Source organism: Prosopis cineraria, unplaced genomic scaffold (assembly GCF_029017545.1).
Source record: "Prosopis cineraria cultivar Desert tree isolate PC_DT_omini unplaced genomic scaffold, ASM2901754v1 PC8, whole genome shotgun sequence".
Classification (NCBI taxonomy): Eukaryota; Viridiplantae; Streptophyta; class Magnoliopsida; order Fabales; family Fabaceae; genus Prosopis; species Prosopis cineraria.
The window spans coordinates 29,233,709-29,240,634 of record NW_026555339.1 but is presented as its reverse complement, the minus strand read 5'-3'; positions in this window follow the sequence as shown (position 1 = coordinate 29,240,634).

Below are 6,926 nucleotides of genomic sequence, written 5' to 3'. Positions count from 1 at the left end.
ACTTGGGAAAGGTAGACAAGAGTGAAAGGCATGATGTCGATAGGAGTTCACCAATGGGGAGGTGTAGACTTGTGATATTCTATGGTACAATGTCAGTACTCAGTGTTACCTTTTCATATTATGGGCCCAGTGTACTAAAGTAGTTAGTGGATTGAATATTTGACACCTCTCAGTAGGGGAGGAAATCTAACATATGAGAGTAAGTCGGGTTGGCCCTGGGAAGGAGTTAGCTTTGGCTGCTCAGGATTCACGTTGTAGGAGCACAGGCGGTTAAGTGGATTCAATCATGCTTTAGATTATGTTTTGTGCCTGTGGATGTACAAGTAGGTATAAGGTTTACTTGCGAGCTAAAGAGTGCTAGGGGGCATTCTGTTGGTCAGGAAAGGTCATACCGACTTAAGTCATGCATTCATGTATTTTAAATGATTAAATTATATCATATGTTTAATTTATTATTTATTTATTTGACTATGACTTATTTTGTAATAATAAATTTAAATTTCTCTGTTACTGAGATTGTGGTTGTCTCACCTTTTTCTTTTCAATATTTCTAAGTCTAGGCGAAGGATCTAGTGGTGGAAAGGGAAAGGAGCAGAGCTGGGGGTTGTTTGTAGATTGTAAAGAACTACAACCCCTTTCTTTTGAGCAAATATATTGTAATGTATTTAGGATTATGGTGCCAGTAGGATGTGATTGTGTGAGAGAGAGAGAGAGAGAGAGAGAGAGAGAGAGAGAGAGTGTGTGTGTGTGTGTGTGTGAATATGTGTGGATTGTATGGCTTATGTATGAATTTTTTTTGTCTTCTTGCAGACTTGTGGCTAGAAAACTTGGTTATGGTATATGGTTTTAATGGATTTATTTGGTAGACCAAGTTTTCACTACAAGCAAATGTTTATTTTGGTATGTAAGTGATTCTACAAGCAAATGTAAAGTGATTGCATTGCAAATAGTATGCTATGGACAAACATACACCTTGGATAGATAGAGTAGGTGCGTGGGTCCCACGGAGATCTTTGAGCCAAGTGAAAATGTTTAGTGTGTGTATTCATATATGTATATGGTGTTTGGAATGGTTTTTAGTTACTCTTATGTGATTTTTAAATTTTGAGGGCTTAGGTCCATTTTGAAAAATGGTACCCGAATGGTCAAATTTTGATATAAGGGGTTTTTTTCTATTGTTTAAATGTTCTATCAGGTACTCCTAATCTTATTTAACGTATCTAAGTGTTCCCACTGGTTTGTGATTATTAAGATGAGATTTGGACAATTTTGAAAATGGTTTTTACCAAAAAGTTGTACTTTTGCATTCGGGTGTTTGTTATTAAATAGCTGTCATAACAGCAAAGTGGTTGAATTTGCAACATGCACGAATTTCAATCTATCCATTGGATCTTTTCAAAATTTGATATGCTAATAGTACTCTTTAAAAGTGACATGTGGACTCTAGAATCACTCTGATAGGAGGTCAAATGATGAAATTGTGCACTCTAAAAGTTGGTCCAGAAGTGCTGTTGTGATAACAACTTTATCCAATCTTGTACAGTGTTCAAATTCTAATCCAACCATTAGATCATTTTGAAATTTGGGACATTGCTAGTAATCATTAAAAATAATGTGTGAGCTTTAAAATCACTTCGATCGAAGGTTGGATGGCAGAACGACACCTCCCGGAAGTTGGCTTAAGAGGGCTATCATGGCAAAATTTTAATGCTATCATGACGGCATCTTTTTATCCCACTTTCGTCTAGTGTAACCTCCTTGAGGTTAAATCACACTTAACTCTAAATCATGGTAATCCAGGGCTTAACCCTCAAGAATTACTAAACTGTAGGGTTTTATAAATGAATTTCTCAATTTATTTTAAGGAATCCCAATTTTCAACCGTTCAAATCTCAAATATGTTTAAGGACCTCAAATCAAAGTTTTTAAAACAAAATAAAAGCTTGGAAATCAATTGAGACCCAAATAATGAGTTTTAAAACTCAAAATAGATTTTCACACAAAATTTGACATGTGCGCCATGGCTTACAGCTTGTGCGCCGAGGCGTGTCTTCTCCGTGCCATGCGCCACAGCGTATTGCACGAAATTTGACAGATCAGTGCTATCATTTGACCCCTAGGAGGTGAACTTCTGACGTGTCCCAAATCTCCATCCAATATCTGATTGAGATAGTTTTGGTGTCTACAAGGAGCTTTCTCCTAGCTCTAGCTAATGGCACAGGTTTCACATTCAAATTTATTTTTTATAAAAAGTTGGACACCAAAACCCATTTTTACCACATTTTCACAAAATCTCCCAAATGGGTGTCCCAACTCAACCACATGTGCTAAAAGCTTACGCAAACCATCCGACCACACTCAATGAACTCTTGCGACTCATACAACATACCACACACAGTCAAACACACTTATATCACAAAATCACCACTCAATCCCAATTTTTATAAAACATAGAAGGGGAGCAAAAGTTGCACAAAATCAACCATTTCATTTATATTTCTCAAAAATACATATGTTCCTACTTACACAAGTATTTTGGCCCTATCCACGGGTTCACAACCAAAAACTTACTATCTCAAGGCACAAAATACACTAGTTAAAATACAAAATATGCAAGCAGTTCACCAATCATGACAAATAATCCTAGTTGGAAAATACATTAATAATTACACATGAAACAACTGAGAGGTATATAGAGGATTTACTCCACAAATCCTAAGCCTCTGTGTGTTTTCCTCGACTCGGATTCAATGAGCTAGTTCCTGAAAATATTGAGAATTGATAAGTGAGTACAATCACTCAGTAACCAAGTTTCACTTAACCCATACAGTTACATATTAATTGTAAATAGATACAATTAGGTAAATAAACACATATTTCACATAGCACTAGGCCACGGTTTACAAAACTAACAACCATGTAACCGGGCTTGCCATAAAACACCATAACATGTTATTTCACAAAAACATAACATAGGATCACAAGAATAACAACCATGCGCCAGCAACACTTACCGGACCACAAAACTAACAACCATGTGGCTGGACTTATATGCATGATCAGATGCCAACCTTACATCCTCCTGGTACCTCCGACATGAAATTGGTGGCTGTCACGTGGCTACGTCCTTCATAAACTAACTTAGCCTTTTACTTATGTAATTCGGTTTTCCCCAATACTAATAACCATGGGGTATCGCACCCCTAATCTAGCCTCCCATAAACAGGTAGAGACTAGTTAGATTTGAGTCCCTCATAGAACAAGTGGGACAGTCCCGAAACAATCATGGGACAAGGACCACCTCCCAATTCCAACGATCAGTACTAAGGCTAGTTCCCGATTCTAATAGTCACTACCAATACCATGTGGATTTCGACCAATCTACTTCTCTCCCTAGGCAAACTCCTACCAATGATCATGCTATGCACATTTCACATATAATATACATTTCAACAATCATTTCTCACACATAAACTCACATAACACATATTCTCATAATTAACTCATATTGCATCATATTTCTCCACCCATAGTAATAAATCACAAGTAATTTCATAAAGCATCAAGGGTGGCAAAATCAAGGTTTTCTTTCCAAAACCATTTCACGAATCAATACTTACCAATATGCATTATCAATTTATTTCACAATTCATATTGCACAAACACAATTAACATACAACTATAAAAATTAAGTTTTTCCCAATTATCTCAAACTTTTGAGAGGTCAAAGGTTTACCCCTCACTATATCAACTTCCCAAAGCTTCAACAAGTTCATATAGTGCCAAAATGATCCTCTATTCAACCATATCACAAGGATATCATTATTATTTAGCTCTTGAAACTTTATCAACATAAACTTCACATACGCTACTATATCATCACATAATTACTACCCAATGGGCTTATTAAATTCTATTAATTCTTATTATCATTAATGACAGCTCAAACTATCATTAATGCATATTAACCTCTCCCAACTACCTTATAAATACCAATTTTTGGGTATTAAATGCTCCCATGGACCAATCACTTTCAAAATCATCAATGTGGTATTTCAATACATTAAACAACTCCCAATTAACTTATTTTAACTAATAGAATCGAACCCATACTCCCATAGACTGAAAACTCATCTCCCAACTCAAACCCTACCATGAATCATAATAAATGAGAGAGGAAAAGGAAGAAGAAGGCATCATAATCTTACCTTAGGTGTTTGGGAGTCTCAATTTAGCCTCAAACGAACCTAATGTCATGCCCGAGTAGAGCCAAAATAAGCTCTTTGTTTTCTTCCTCTTCTTCTATTATTTTCGTGTAGAAATGAATTAGATATATCTGATTTTTGGCTGTGCGCCACGGCGCATGATGCCCTCCACCGTAGCATGGCACAAAGGAGCCCATTACATTTAAATTATCTCCGTGTGCCGTGGTGAACCAACCACACGCTGTGGCGTGTGGCACAGAAAACTCTCTCTTTTTTTATCCTCTTTCCTTACTTGAGTGACCCACCTCCCATCCAGACCCACTTCTAGGGCTAATCTCTTCAGTATAGAGATTACTCTACTAGGTGAAACCAGGAATGCATAGTATAAGCATAACAAGATTGATGAGAATGAATGCCTATATATGCATATGTTATTGCTTTAATTGAAACATATGCTACTTTATCGCTTGTTTTTGATTTTTCTTACTAACCATTAATTGGGGTTACCTCCGAGTTATTGGGACGTATGTCTCACTTCATTACTTTTGAACATAAGTGAAGAGAGTATGAGAAGGTCGGGAAAGGAGTCGAGGAAAGAGTAGCTTCACTTAGTAATGGTATGACTATTATTTGTGTAAATGAATGTATAATAAGTTGTGATAGTAGAGTTGTAAACTAGGATGCATGAGTGAATGTGTATAGTACCAATTAAGATGCATAAGTGAATGTGTATATGAATTGCGATGTGAAAACCTTGCTTGTATGTGTATATGTTGTTGCATCTCACTGAGGGTGCCCTAGTGAAAGGATATATGGGTAAGCCTAGATGCTAAATGAGTAAGTATATGATATTATGTAACTTATTCCACTTGTGTATATGTAATTTGAATGTTCATTGTGTATACATGTGAGAATTTGACACAAATGGTGAGGTGGAGCCTTATTTAAAAGAGTCGAGTATATTGTGATTCTCGACCATATGGTGAGGCGGAGCCCCATATGTAAGAGTCGGAAGGTTAAAAGTTGAACAACTCTAATTGTATATATGAGTTGTATGTATATTTCTCATATAAGTTCACAATTGTGCAATGTGGTATTGAGAGGCCAAAATGGGCAATTGATGTGCTATATATGGTATGAGGTGTCAATGAAGTATATATGGTCCTTTTGGACTTAGTTTAAGGCCCGAAGTGGTCTAATGGGATAAGAAATGAGAATTGAGCACTTAGAGTGAAAGTTTTGAGAGAAAAAGTGACTTTTTACACTCGAGTATCCAATTTTAGATCGGACTACTCGATTGAGTCCAAATTTATTCCATTAGCTAGTATATGACATAAGCTTCATGTGGGTGTTGGAAACAATCCAATTGGACGTTAGATGTGGAAATGGCATGTGATGAAAGTTCATCTTTCGAGCTATCATATGACAGTAAAAATTGTTGTCATATATGTTGTGGCGCACGATGTGCCCACTGCAGCGTATGATATAACAGAAATAGAGCACGTTACTCTGTACCACATGCCACAGTGCATGTGGTGCACACCGCGGCACATTGCCCTTTTTCAAGGTTGAGAAGTTGTGTCTTGTTGAGTGTTTTAAATGTATTTGTACTTTCGCTAGGCCTCTTATTTGGATATATGTTTTAAGAAGTTAGGATCTTACGATTATGAAAACAAATAAAGGACTATTACTTTGATATTGATTTGTAATTATATTATTGATCGTGTAGTTGGGAATGGTAAAGTTCAGAATGATTAGGACTTTACACATGGTCTAAATTAGGGAGTGATGACCTTTGGCCTGGTTACCCCTTTAACAATAGAGAGCTTAGGCTAGTCCAGTCACAAATTGATCATGTTATGAATTATAACCTATTGACTTAGAAGGAATTAGGAGATAGGAGGAAATTAATTGCTCATTTATATTTAAATGTTTTATTATATTTTTTGGTCAAATGTTTTATTATGATTTAATATTGTATTTTGCCCATTTTACATGCCCTTAATGCTTATTCCTAGATATGTTAGAAGTTAGAATTTTGAGAAAATTAATCTTTTAATTTTTCAACTTTTAACTAACTTGTAATTTAGTTCCTTAATTATGACTCACAATGACTCAGTCCTCTCTCAATTATGACTCATGACGACTCAGTCCCTCAACTTTTGACTCGCCTATGACTCAATCCCTCAACTTTTGACTTATCTATAACTCAATCTCTCAACTTTTGTTTGTTCTCTTCTTTAATGTTAACTTACATCCCACATTAAAGAATAAGAGGAGGGTATTTTAGAATAAGATATGAGCTTTTTTTATCTATCTTATTTGATAGGGATAGTTTTTTTAAAAAAAAATTGAAAAATAAGGATCTAGTTATAAACGAGTCAAAAATTAAAGGATTGAGTTATAATTGAGTTAAAAGTTAATAATTAAAAGACTAATTTTCCCTAGAATTTTTGTTATTATTGAAATGTTTATCTCACCATATAATTAATATTTATAGGAGCAGTAAAGGGAAGAACTTGGAGGCTTAGAGCTAGATTGCATCTTGTATAACCTCATTTATCTTTGTGTAGTAGTATGTGTATATATATATATATATATTGCCAATTTAGGGACATATTATGCATATATAATTGTAATTGATTTTGTAACTATAATTTGTTATTTGCCTAGTTTTTTTGTGAACCAAACTCATAAGAGTTTGTGTTTGGGCTATTAAAA